The 13,155-nt window shown below is 40.7% G+C and overlaps 2 long non-coding RNA genes across 2 annotated transcripts; one reads left to right on the top strand and one right to left on the bottom strand.

Annotated features, from left to right (window-relative positions):
- LOC109822051 lies at positions 778-2,186 on the top strand. The gene is made up of 3 exons (XR_002242002.1): positions 778-929; positions 1,020-1,054; positions 1,964-2,186. It is a non-coding gene; the product is annotated as an uncharacterized LOC109822051 (long non-coding RNA).
- On the bottom strand, positions 3,916-4,856 carry LOC109842097. The gene is made up of 2 exons (XR_002247294.1): positions 4,477-4,856; positions 3,916-4,286 (listed from the first exon to the last, which is right to left on the bottom strand). It is a non-coding gene; the product is annotated as an uncharacterized LOC109842097 (long non-coding RNA).

The raw sequence follows: 13,155 nt of genomic DNA, 5'->3' as shown, positions 1-13,155 counted from the left end.
TATTTAAAGAACAAAGTATGGAATTTATGAATACATACTAAATTTTCTTATATCTTCCATGAAGAATTCTTCTTTGATTGGGATAAATTATTAAATTATTCTTTAATGTAACTCAGTCGATGCTTCTTTAATAGATATGCCTTATATTAATGCCAATTCAAGTGATTCATAGACGTTTTCTGAATTTTACATTTATTTCCGTCACTTTCTCATTTGTAATGGAAATACCTTGATTCTTTTGAAGGATATCTCTAAACATTCTGATAGTTTCTCCATATGTAAACAAGGCATATGAGTTATGCTGCGTACCAAGGCCAAATTTGGCTTGTACCAAATTTGGGCTTGGCTACAAGCGATACATGATAGTTTCTCATATATATATATATGAGAAATATGAGTATGCTTGGTACCAAGCCCAAATTTTGTGCTTGATAGTGCGGTGACACAATCCCCTCCACTCATTCAAATGGGGGACCACATTCACATGAATTGAGAAGTTCATGAGGATATACAACCATTTGAATGAGTGGAATGGATTATGCCACCTCACTACCAAGCATACTCATTATATATATATATATATATAGAGGTGAGCTGGCATCGTAGGAAATTTCATGCTCTGTCGCCATGTGTCAATTTATAATTCGCTGGTTATAAATTAGCAATAAACAGTTAACATTCAGACCAATGCCAAAGTTAAATAAAACAAGGACTTAAATGCAAAAAAGCAAATCCCAAAAATCCTGTATCCCAAAAATCTCGCACCCCACGCTTCCTTCCCCAAAAAGACGTTGTGTTTGTTTCCTCCTCCATCCTTCACCGAGCTTTGAAAAGGAAATTCAACCGAACCCAATTCTCAATCAGCATGAAATTCATCCGAACCCAATCCTTCATCCCACGCATCCCCACCCTTTACCGATCTTCCTTAGGTATGTGCATCAATCTTTGAAGTTTTTTTATTTTTATTTTTTAACCGAACCCAATCCTCCATCTCACACATCCCCATCGCTGATCCTCAGGAAACCCAACGTTGCCCTTCACCGATCTTCCTCGGGTATTTGCATCAATCTTTGAAGTTTTTTTTAAGGAATCAATTTAATTTTTATTTGCTAAAAGTTTGATATAGTTTACAATTATGTGAATTATTCAAACTTATTTTTTTTAAAGTAATCAACTTTAATTCCTGCGCGATTGTTCTCCGTAATTCACAGGCATATAGTTGATGAAATTACTATGATTTTATCTCTAATATATTATTCCTACATATATATGCGTTAAAGAGCTAAATATTGAAGAATTATCAATATACCTAAGTGGATGGTTCCAAATAATGGTTTTAGTTTTCAAGTCACTTCATGTGGCCTGAGTTGTGGTTTAGTTTTTTCGTCGGCGTCCCTGTGTTTTTTATGTCCATGTTTGTCGTATCTCTATAGTGTGGTCTATCTCTGTAGTATGAGATTATTTAGCAAATTTTGTGAAATGGAATGACTTCTTAAGATTTCAAGCTCCTGTACTAGCATGTTGAAGCTTGGAACATGCTTGTACTCTGGACTTAACAGCTATACGTAGGGATTTCTCCAACAAGAAAAAAAGGAAAAATATATACATAAAGTACAGACAAATAAAAGAATAAATTCAAATGTTGTGAAGGTAATTTTGGAAAATTGACGGCAACTAAAAAAATGAATGCAAGTATTGTGCAGTTCGAATGTTGTACACATGAATCAACTAGTATAAATTGAGAATATACACAACAACAATAAATGTAATATCGTCCAGGTAAATGTCAACCAGAAAATCGATTGCTAAAGAACTTTTTATATCAGATCAGTAGGTTCCATATACATATATTTTCCTGCAACAAATTAAAGACATTCTTTCAGAATCAAAGCATACTAATTGTTTGCGCTTTGCTTACATCAGAATCAAAAGCATACTAATTTTGTTTGATTTGATATGCAAGGTCTAGTTGATTGCGTTGGTTTGCCATGTCGAATAGCTCAAGGATGCAAGTACTGCACATTTCCACATCGTTCTTCTTGTCTTGTTTAATTTCTTATAAAGTTAATAGCATATTTACTTAATTGATACAACTTGTTTCAGTTTACAGGTCACTTCATTTATTCATTGATATGAGCACATACTACTTTTGAACTAAAAATAAATAAAAGTGTAACTTTTCCTTTGAAGTATACTATATTTTAAATTTGTTTGGGATGAACAATGGTTTGTTGAAGCTCTGCCATCAGGGATGAGCCAATGTAGGGTTTGTTGAAGCTCATTGCCTGATATGTATCATGGCTTACCTCTATCTAGTATAGTAGGTTGGGGGTTGGGTTATTTCAGCCTCTTCTAGATAGAATTAAGTCAAAAGTCTTGGCTAGAATAATAAGCATTTATCCTATGTTGGTAGACTTGCCTTAATGGAATCAGATTTTTTTTTTTTTTTTTTTTTTTTTTCAATTTGCAAGTGTTTGGGACTAGTGGTTTTTTGCTTCCAAAGTGTCTTCTTCACTTTGTTGATGCAATTTGCAGGATTCTTTTTTGGTGTGGTAAACAAGAGAAGCGGAAGATAGCTTTGGTAAGTTGAAAAGATGTATGTAGGTCTAAGAAGTACGGAGGTTTGGGATCTGTATAGTGCTGAGTGGTGGAATTTGGCATCTATTGCTAAACTAATATAGGTAGGATATCCACTCTAAGAAAGATACCCCTCTAGATAAAATAGTTACATGAATCCTACTTGAAGCAATGCATATATGGGTGGTTCAAGCCAAACCATCGATTTTGGGTAGTGAAAAATGTTGGTTAAAGTGAAGAATCAGATGATTGTGCAATGGGGGCAACAATGGTTGCTGCGTCTCTAAGCTTGTTGCATGTTGTCATGGAGATAAATTTAAATTTTCTAAGGTCTATAATGTTTTATATCATGTTGATCACAAGTATTCTTTCATTGAGTGGCTTACTATGAGGCTGAGATTACTCATCCAAGAGAGATTGATTAGGCTATCGATCCTTAATGAGAACAAGTGCTATTTGTGTAAGCAAGTGGATGGGAATTTGGATCACCTAATGTTTGATTGCCCAATTTCTAAGTGTGTGGGAGGAGATAATGGCTTGGATTGGTATCAGCTTGTTTCCAGTCTCATGGTTATATATTATAGTATGGGGGTTGATAAGTGTAAATGGAAATATGAGACCTGTGTTTATTGTATATACTTCGAAGGGGAGGAGTCGGCGAGCTTTTTCTAATAAATAATTTGTGGCTACTAGGATAATCAAAGATGTAAAAAGGGATTTCTTGTTAATATTCATTTCTATTCTTTGATGTATTTGATGTGAAGGCGCAGTCGTACTTTTCATAGCAGCTATAAGCTAACTGAGTTTTATTTGTATATATGTCTGGCGTTGATTTTGTACATAACACTCATTAGTAAATGGAAACTTAAACCAGCGTTCTCAAATTACATATTTCTGTTCGACGCTCAAATTCTTCTCTCAAAACAAATCGTTCTCATTTCTCTCAAATCCTCCTCTCTGAAAATGGATTCTCTCTCTCTCTCTCTCTCTCTCTCTCTCTCTCTCTCTCTCTCTGACTCGCCAAATCTCCTCACGCTCAACTCCTCCATCAAATAGATTTCTAGGTATCCTAGACGGCTTTTTCCATCCAACATGCCTTTTTGGGCATGTGTCATTTTGTTGTAGATGAATTGAGATGGAAACTATTGTATCTTGTTTTCTCCTAATCGTGGGAAGAAATGCATTTCATTCTTTTCCATTATCAGTATAGCCCAAATCTATCCATACAGCAATCGAAGCTTGAACAAAACCCAAATTTTTTATGTAGAATATAGAATATTAACCCAAAACTGGAAAATAAAATAAAATAAAAGGGAGATGATTCTTCAATAGGAAAAATTTTAGCATCACAAAACTTCATTCTTTTACAGTCTCAACTTGATAAGGGGCTTATTCTTCAATTTTGATACTTGTTACAAAAACTGGGATGTACATTTACATGGACCAAACAGAGACATGAGGCTTGCACAGAAATTGAGCTCAGTGAACCCAAACAACAGCCTTTGGATGATTAGCCTACAAAGCATCATCAAGTACCAACAGTTGCAAGCATTTCATGATCAATTCACCTCAATGTCAAATTTCCAAGCAGTTCATTATCAACTATCTCACAGTCAAAACTCCAAGCCAAGTCTGTAAGTTTTGCACCCTGCACAAGCTTAATACACTTTTGTAGAAAGACTCGGCATGCTCATCAACATAGTAGTTCACTGACAGTAGGAAAAAATCGATACCTTTTATTATTTCATCATTTTAAGTTTACTGACAGTGGGAAAAATTAAGTTGATTCCTTTAAAAAAAATAAAAATAAAAAACTTTCATTAACTAGATTAAATTAAGAAGTTGTCCAATTATGAGTTTATGAAAGTAATTAACAAAACTAAAAGATCGATGAAGTACCCGAGGATCGGCGAAGGCGTCCGTTCTTCGATTGATAAAGTACCCGAGTTCTCAAAGTACCTGAGGATCGGCAAAGGCGTCCGTTCTTCAAATAATAAAGTACATGAGGTTCGCTTTGGGTTCGCTTGAGTTCATCGCCGACAACGCGGTTTGGGACGACGAAGATTGAAGGGGGCAGCGGTGGTGAGGATTGGGATGGCTAAGCCGACGGTGCGGTTTGGGACGACGAAGATGGAAGGGGGAAGCGGCGGTGAGGATTGGGATGACAAAGATGGAAGAGGCGGTGAGGATTGGGATGGGGGTAGCGGAGTTTTGATTTTGTGGAGTCAATTAGGAAAGGTGAGTTGAGATTTGTGGTTGATTTGAACTTTTACATGTAGGTCCTTCACTTACTATTAATTTATCCATTCGAAAACGTTTCTCTATTAGCGAATGAGAATATGACACATGGCGACAGCGTAGGAAATTTGAGAGAGACACACACACACATGTATATATATACATATATGTTGGCCTTCTTGTTTTGATGATGTTTAACAAACAATTTACTTCTAATATTGTTTGCCTAGTGTTTGTGTTTTCGTATTTATTCTAGGCAAACAACATGTTGGAGGATGGATGGAATTACGCATTCACGATCATATCCAATGGAGGTTGGCAGAATTGTGGAGTGAAGCTTACGCAATTCAAAGTTAAAGATTCAAGTTCAAGCTTCATTCGCAAGTGTACCAAGATAGAGCTTCATTGAAGATCACAAGCTTGGGTATATTTAGTTTTAGGTTTTATATTATGTGTGTTGGTACTTTAAGCTCAATATAATATGCACACACATTTTATTGGTTTCTTTGTATATATATAGTATTATATGTGTATTTTGATAAAATACTATATTCATTATTTATAGACTTCATAACAATAGTTTACATCTTTCTTAAAATCTATAAAATCATTTTGTAATGTTTCAAAACATGGTTAAGCTAAAATGTCAAAACTCATGTGTTTACATTTTCATGTTTTGGACTATTTTGTAAAATAATGATATTTTTTATTTGGGAGGTCCTTTTTGAAAACTAGTTTTTGTAGCATGTTTATTATCATGTCTACAATCATTTACCAAAGTTTCATAATTTTTGGAATTTATTTGATATTTTTAAACAGGGTTTTAAAGTCACAAAAACTGTTTTCAAAACCTGTAAATGTCATGTGTCAATTTGCGGTCGACTGCCACGGTCGACCGCCTTGAGTCCAAAGACTCAGTAAGATCTTTTTTGGCTCACGGTCGACCGTGGCGGTCGACCATATGCAGTCCAGAGAATTTCGCGGTTGATCGCCACGGTCGACCGTCTGTTGTTCTGAGCTGTAGTTTTGCTGATTTTTGTTTTTTAGTGGGTTTTTGGGGTTGTTTTCTTCTTCCCTATATATACCCCTTTGCCATAACTATTTTCTACAACCAAACTAAGAGATGTTTTAAACAAGTTTTTACAAGGGTTTAAGTTTGTTTAAGTGTTTGTTTATAAAATTAGGCTTGTGAAGATTGTTTCACAAGAAGAGGAGATCAACTTGGGTTTGAGCTTTCAATTTCACATCTCCATCTCTCTTGTTCTAGAGAAGTTTTTCTAAACTCAATTCTAGCTTTGCATTTATATATGTCATTGATTATTATCTTCATTAAGCTAGATTTATATTGAGTTTTACATTTGATTTTGTTGTTTCTCATTGTTTGCACACACAACCATTGAGCTTTAGTATTTAACACATATTGTATATTGGGTTATGGGGAGTGTATCATTGAGAGTGAGCTACATTGTGTTCTCATTCATTATAGAGAACAACACATTATATTTGAACTTATATTGTGAGTATCACTTGTAATACACTTGTACACCGAGAGTAGTGTGTGGTGAGAAACGGGGTTGAATCCAATAGGAGTGGCGTCGGTTGACGAACCTAGGGAGAGGTTGCATCCGAGCACTTGAGGAGGAGGATACGGACTAGGCCAATACTTAGAGGGTGTAGAGTGTGATTGCAAGTGTGTAGTTGTAAAGTTTTCGGTTAGCTAGAAAACCGAGTGTGATGTGTAAACGTTATTCGGGTAAGCGTAGAAAACCCGGTTGTGATAGTGGAGATCTCCTCGAGGTGAGGAGCGGAGACGTAGGTCAAGTGGTTAGACCGAACTCTGTGATCATATCATTTTGTTTGTGATTGCATTGGCGTACCTATTCTTGTATTCATATCTTATATCGCCTTTGTGTATTGCTCTTCATATTAACCTATCATATTTGTAGATTGTTTATTTCCCCTTGTATTAGTTTATATATCCTTGCATATATATCGTTTTGTTTATGATTGCATTGGCGTACCTATTCTTGTATTCATATCTTATATCGCCTTTGTGTATTGTGTTTGCGGAGAAAGTTACTATTTCCATTGTTATCGAATTTATTACAACTTTAGTCGTTACAATAAACTCGAATGAAATAAAAAAAGTTGATCTTTTTATAAGATCTCCTTACACAATGAAAATAAAAAAAAAAGTTTACAACTTTATCAAACAAACGCAGAGATCGTTCATCGGTCTTCTGCTTGCGTGGGATCTTTGCCTGTGCCGGGGTTTATCCGTGGACCACCGTCGATCAGATCTGATTATTGAAAAATTAGGCAGAGCTTCGTCGATCCGCGAGGAGATCTAGAAACTTGAAGCGCCTATCTCGGATAAAGCGAGATATTTGCTCTTCTTAGTATTAACACAACGTGATAATACTAAGGATCGGGTACGGGTGATGTAGATCTGACGAAGAACTCTCTCTTGCGTTGAAGAACTGGATCCGATCTCTCCTCCTCCTCTCTGAAATCTGTGTACTTTTAAGTCTTCAATCCGGCAGGGCTTCGTCGAGGCACACCAATTCCAGATCCCAAAAAATGAGGCCTAAGGCTTGTATTTATAGGCATGAGGGGTTGCGGAGCGGTTAAAATGGCATAAAGGCCCGAATCCGCGCTGGAGGGCGTCTCACCAAACTCGAGACACCCCTGGGGTGTCTCCAAAAATCCGAAGACACCCCTGGGGTGTCTCGGAAAACGCGACGACACCCCTGGGGTGTCCTGGAAAATCCGAGACACCCCTGGGGTGTCCTGGAAATCCGAGACCCACCCTTGAGGTGTCTCGACATTGGCGAGACATCGTTGAGGTGCATTCGTCCGCTTCGCGCTGTAATTCTTCGTCGAACTCGGATTTAGTGATTCGAAGTGGTGGAAGTCTAAGAAGAGTTCTATCAGCTCCATGGTTGGAGTTATTGTAGATATGAACGAGACACGAAATGCGTTGTTCTTTTTGTAAGCATCGGGGGCTCTCGATTAGCCCGTGCTTCGTATCCCGAAATCCGTCAGCTCAGTAGTTCGTCGGTTCACTTAAATGCGTTCACTGAGGACGTCAGTCGACTCTGTGAACCAGATATGTGACGTTCATTGTCGTTCTTAACACTGAGCGCTGTTCGTGGAGACTATAGGCAATTTTCGATGCTACAGATACCCCGCTCCAAAGCATTCAGCTCGTTTCTTTTATTAGACGAGGCTGGAATACTTTGGAGTGTGATTGGCCTGCCTTCAGTCGGCGTAAGGACTGTATTAGTTTTAAACATCTTGCTCCTTCGATTTCGGTCTATTTCAATGCTTTGACGAAATTGCCGAAGTCTTTCTGGCGCTGGCGTTTAGTCACCTGGCGTCGTCGGGTCCTCGAGTCTACAGCTGATGAATTGAGTTTGGGCTCGTGTCATTGAGTTTGATTTGAAGATACCTCCGTCCAGTTGCGCGTTGAGTTAAGGGTTTAGATCACCGGTATGTGACTTTTTTGTCGGGGCAATGCGTTGACTGGCGTTGACCTAGGGCTACGCGTGTGACGGTTTGACGCTAGGGTTTTTGAACGTTGAAGTTGACTTTTTGTCCACACGCGTTGACTGGCGTGACTCTAGGGTTACGCGTTGACCGCGTTGACCTGTTAGGGTTTTGAGCGTCGAACTTTGACTTTTTGTCGCAACGCGTTGACTGGCGTTGACCTAGGGTTACGCGGTTACCGGCATTGACCCTAGGGTTTCGAACGTCGAATATTGACTTTTTGATCGCAACGCGTTGACTGGTGTTGACCTAGGGTTACACGTTGACCGGCGTTGACCCTAAGGTTTCGAACATCGAACGTTGACACAGTTTATACTCGTACGTTTACTGGAGTATACACAGTTTAAGCTCTTAAGGTATTGGAGCACGGCGGTCCCAAGTTTCGGGGTTGCAGGACCAACTGTTAAAGCTGATTCATCTGCATTTGTGGATCTTATTTTAATGTTGTTGGATAATCGAGTCACGAGACCAACTAACAGAGCTGATGCATCAATGACTCGCACTTATAGAATTTTTGGCAAATTCTCAGCCATCAACGGGTTTGATGAGCCTTTACCGACTACCGTTTGAGTCGGGCTAGCATGCAGATTGTTTAGATCCGTTCTGCACATAACGTTGTGCTAAAAGAGTTAACTCTTTTAATGCTACGACATTGAATACGTAGACTTCGTCTTTCTCACGGGAATAGACTACCCGGCAACGCGTGTTAGGCGCTGACTTATCCTTACTTAGGATTCAGGATAAAAATCCCCAGACTCGGATTCTGGTGTCTTCTTCAATCGGTAAAAGACTAAACCGGCAACGCATGTTAGGCGTTGACTTATCCCTGCTTAGGCTTCGGAATAAAATTCCCCATGCGTGTAAGGCACGGATTATGGTGTTATTAATAACAACCTGCCACAATGTTGAATATGTGATCTTTTGTCCTTTTTACGGTCGAAGACTAACCGGCAATGCGTGCTAGACATAGACTTTGGGATTTTTGGCAAACCCCCATCCATCAACGGGTTTGACGTGCCTTTACCGATTACCGTTTGAATCGGGCTAGCATGTGAATTATTAAAACCCGTTTCACATGTAATGTTGTGCTAAGAGAATTGTTTCTCTTAGACTTAATGCTATGATTTTGAATACATAGACTTCGCCATTTCTTACGGGAATATGGCATCCGGCAACGCGTATTAGGCGTTGACTCATCCCTACTTAGGATTCGGGATGAAAGTCCCAAAAATTATACTCTGGTGTCTTTTTCAATCGGTGAAAGACTAAACCGACAGCGCGCGTTAGGCGTTGGCTTATCCCTGCTTAGGCTTCGGGATAAAATTCCCTATGCATAAAAGGCATGGATTTTTGTTGCTACGATGCTGAATACATAGACTCGGTCGTTTTTACGGGAACGAACCACCCAGTAACGCAGGTTAAACGCTGACTTATCCCTACTTAGGCTTCGGGATAAAATACCCCAGACTGGATTCTGGTGTCTTTTTCAATTGGTGAAAGACTAAACCGGCAACACGTGTTAGGCGTTGGCTTATCCCTGCTTAGGCTTCGAGATAAAATTCCCCATGCATAAAAGGCATGGATTTTGGGAGTTGAAAAAGATGGTGTCTTCTCTTGGGGCAAAGACGAACCCGAAATGGGAGAGGAAGAAATTTATATTCTATCTCCCGACACTGAGGAAGAAGAATTTTATATTCTTCTTCAGCTGGAAAGGAGACTCGAGGTGGGATCTCCACTCCTAGAATCCAAAAAGATAAAACTAAGAGTGGGATCTCCACTCCGAGAATCGACAAGATTCGGATAACCCTAACTGTCGGAAGGTTTGATTACTGAACTAAAGATAAATTTCTCGTTTATCGAGAGTGAATTGTGGTTTTGGTCCCAACTGTAGGAATGTTTGACCAAACGGGGGTTTGAGATGACCCTAACTGTAGGAAGGTTTGATCACTCGAATTGAAAGTGGACCTCTCGTTCATGGAAGGAATCGAGAGGGGATTCTGGCTTTGGCCTTAACTTTTATAGGTTTGACCAAGGAGGCAGTGGAAGTGGGGGGTCTGAGACGATCTTACCTTTTATAGGCTTGATCGCTCAATTTAAAAGTGGACATCTCGTTCATGGAAGGAATCGAGAGGGGACTTTAGTTGTGGCCCTAACTATAGGAAGGTTTGACCAGGTAGACAGTGAGAGTAGGAGTACAAATCACATCGAGAGTGTTGACTCATACAACTCACAGTGGGGTTTAGTGTTTATCACTTTGTTTATAATGATCGGGTTATCCCTAAGAGAATTACATATAGTATTTTTCCGGGAACTTCCCGTTACATGAATCATCCACCCCCAGTTTCTTCGCGAAACTGGGTTTATCATTGCATTTGCTATTCTTTAAAGTAAAGCAAGCCTTGGTGGGATGAAGGATCCTCCTGTGGTACGCGCAGTACTTCGGATCTGCAGTATTGTCAGCTTCCTCCTGATTTGTGATGGGCGGCAACTTGATCTTGTTGTTTTCAAGAAGGGTCTCGAAGATCGCTGGAACGTCTTCGTCTTTGAATGAGTACTCTTTTTGGAGCCTTGGATCCGAATTCTTCTATTGTCTTCGGAGCTGGTGTTGTGACGTTTGATTAACGTCAACAACTGTTGTAGGTGCCTTCCCTTCATCATGGGACATGAGACTCGAATTCAGAGGGTTGACCATCGGTTGGTTTCTTTCGACCTTCCTCCTTCTGAGGAAGCGTTCGGCCTATTCTCCGCGCACCTTCAACTCTTTTCAGGTATTGAGCGGCTCTACTCCCATAACATCCAAGATGTTAATGGACAAATTATTATGACAGGTTTGCAAGACAAATTCCTCCGTGACGGGATCCTTGCAGTTCATTGCCTGATTGCGGAAGCGTTTGATGAAGGTATCCACCGACTCTCCGTCTTTTTGTTTCTCATCGAAGAGTGTCCTGATCGACACTTCGGCGTCATCATCGAAGAAATGAGCGAGGAACATGCTCTCCAGGTCCTCCCAGCTGTTGATGCTTCCGGGCTTGAGACGGCGATACCAATCGAAGGCAGGCCCGCGAAGGGTGCCAACAAATGACCGGACCGTCAGAGGCTCGTTGCCAGAGATCACTCCCAAATGGGACTTGAAATAGATCAGGTGCTGAGTGGGGGAACCTTTCCCGTCAAACGGCGTGAAGTTGATCAGGTTGAATTTCGTCGGATACGGGATCGAATCCCACTCTTTCGGGTAAGGACACGGAATGCCGGTCTTCTTCACCTCTCGAGCAGACATCAGGGCGTCAATTTTTCTTTCGAGATCCTTCATCTTTTTGGCCTTATCTATATCCTGTTTTGGATAATTTTCGAGAGGAATAATACAGCCACCCCCAGTGTTATCATCATTGGTGGGTCCACCCCCAGCGTCGTTATTTTTAGTAGGGCCACCCCCAGTATTTTTGGGCGGTGCGTCAGCCATGATGATTTCGTCCACTTCCGGATCGCTGTCAACTGCAGCGTTCTGGGTGCGACGGCTGGATTCAACTAGCTGATTTGACAAAGCTCGGATTTGTTGGTCGTGCATTTGTCTCATCTCCTGCATAGCCATTTCCATTTCGATTTTGAATGCTTCTTTCTGCTTGGCTAGAGCATCCTCAATGATTTTGGCTATTTGCTCGGTGTTGATCATGAACACTTCTCGAACTTGTCCTATGCTAGACGTTGTATCGTCGGAGGCGAGTGCGGAATAAGAATCTGAGAGTTCGTCATCGGAATGGACTCCTTTATGGATCCCCTGGTAATCGTTATATCCGACGGCTTCTAGCTGAAGCTGAGCTATTCCCGAATTGATTCTTCTTCCTGGAGAGAAATCAGGGTTGGAACCACTTGAAACAATCGGAGATTTTTCCTTATCAACCATATTGACGGTAACCTCTGGGAATTCATCATCTCAAACAACCGATCCTCTTTGGTGGAAACGCCTCGATTTGGGCTTCGTCATTCCATCGGAGATTCTCTCGAATATCGAGGCCCTCTGCGGAGCGGTCTTGGGCAGCTACACGTTGATAATACTGCCCTGATAATTTTGATACACGGACAGTAAGAGTCCGCTTCCCAGGTACTTCTCTTTCGAGATTTATTCATACCCCCAGCCTGATAGTACAACTCATCGACGTTGCGGTCGGAGTAACCTATCGGCTACTCACATGGATTCTCAGGTATAACGCGTTCGTCTGTCTGACGTGTTTTCTTCTGAGTAAACATTGCCTTGTTGGCGTCTACGGGAGTCACACGTTTGGAATCACACCTTTGTGAGGGTGAAACCTTAACGGGCTCCTGATTTTCTGCACGCACCGCCAAGCGGGCCGTTGCAGAAATCAATTTGTTAGGAGGTCGCGTACGACCCCCAGTCCGGATGTTGGTTCGAAGCTCCTTCAACGGTCTCAAGCTTTCCTTAAAAGGCGTTTTTCCTCGATCCTCAGGCAGAGAACCGATGCGATTCTTCAATGGGACTTTAGCTTTGGGGAGACCCATGTTGTCATAGAGCTTCACCGGAAGTGCGGGAGCAGGGTCTGGAGTTGACGAAGGTCGGAGAGCATCGTTGTCTGCTTTTGCCTTAGGCGCTGATTTGGCCTTTGGCATCCAGACTTGCTTAGATCTCGACGATCTCTTAACTGCCTCTTCCTCTTGCATTTCTTGTGCTTTTCGCACAAGGGTCCGGGCATGCGCAAGCAAGGTGCGGCGCTTCTGGATTCGCTCCTCGAGAGTAGAACGGGTTCTTTTGACACGAACCCATTCGTTCGTTTCTGT

This window comes from Asparagus officinalis, chromosome 1 (genome assembly GCF_001876935.1).
Source record: "Asparagus officinalis chromosome 1, Aspof.V1, whole genome shotgun sequence".
Lineage (NCBI taxonomy): Eukaryota > Viridiplantae > Streptophyta > Magnoliopsida > Asparagales > Asparagaceae > Asparagus > Asparagus officinalis.
Note: the sequence above shows the minus strand (reverse complement) of the source record. Positions and strands in the feature narration are given on the sequence as shown.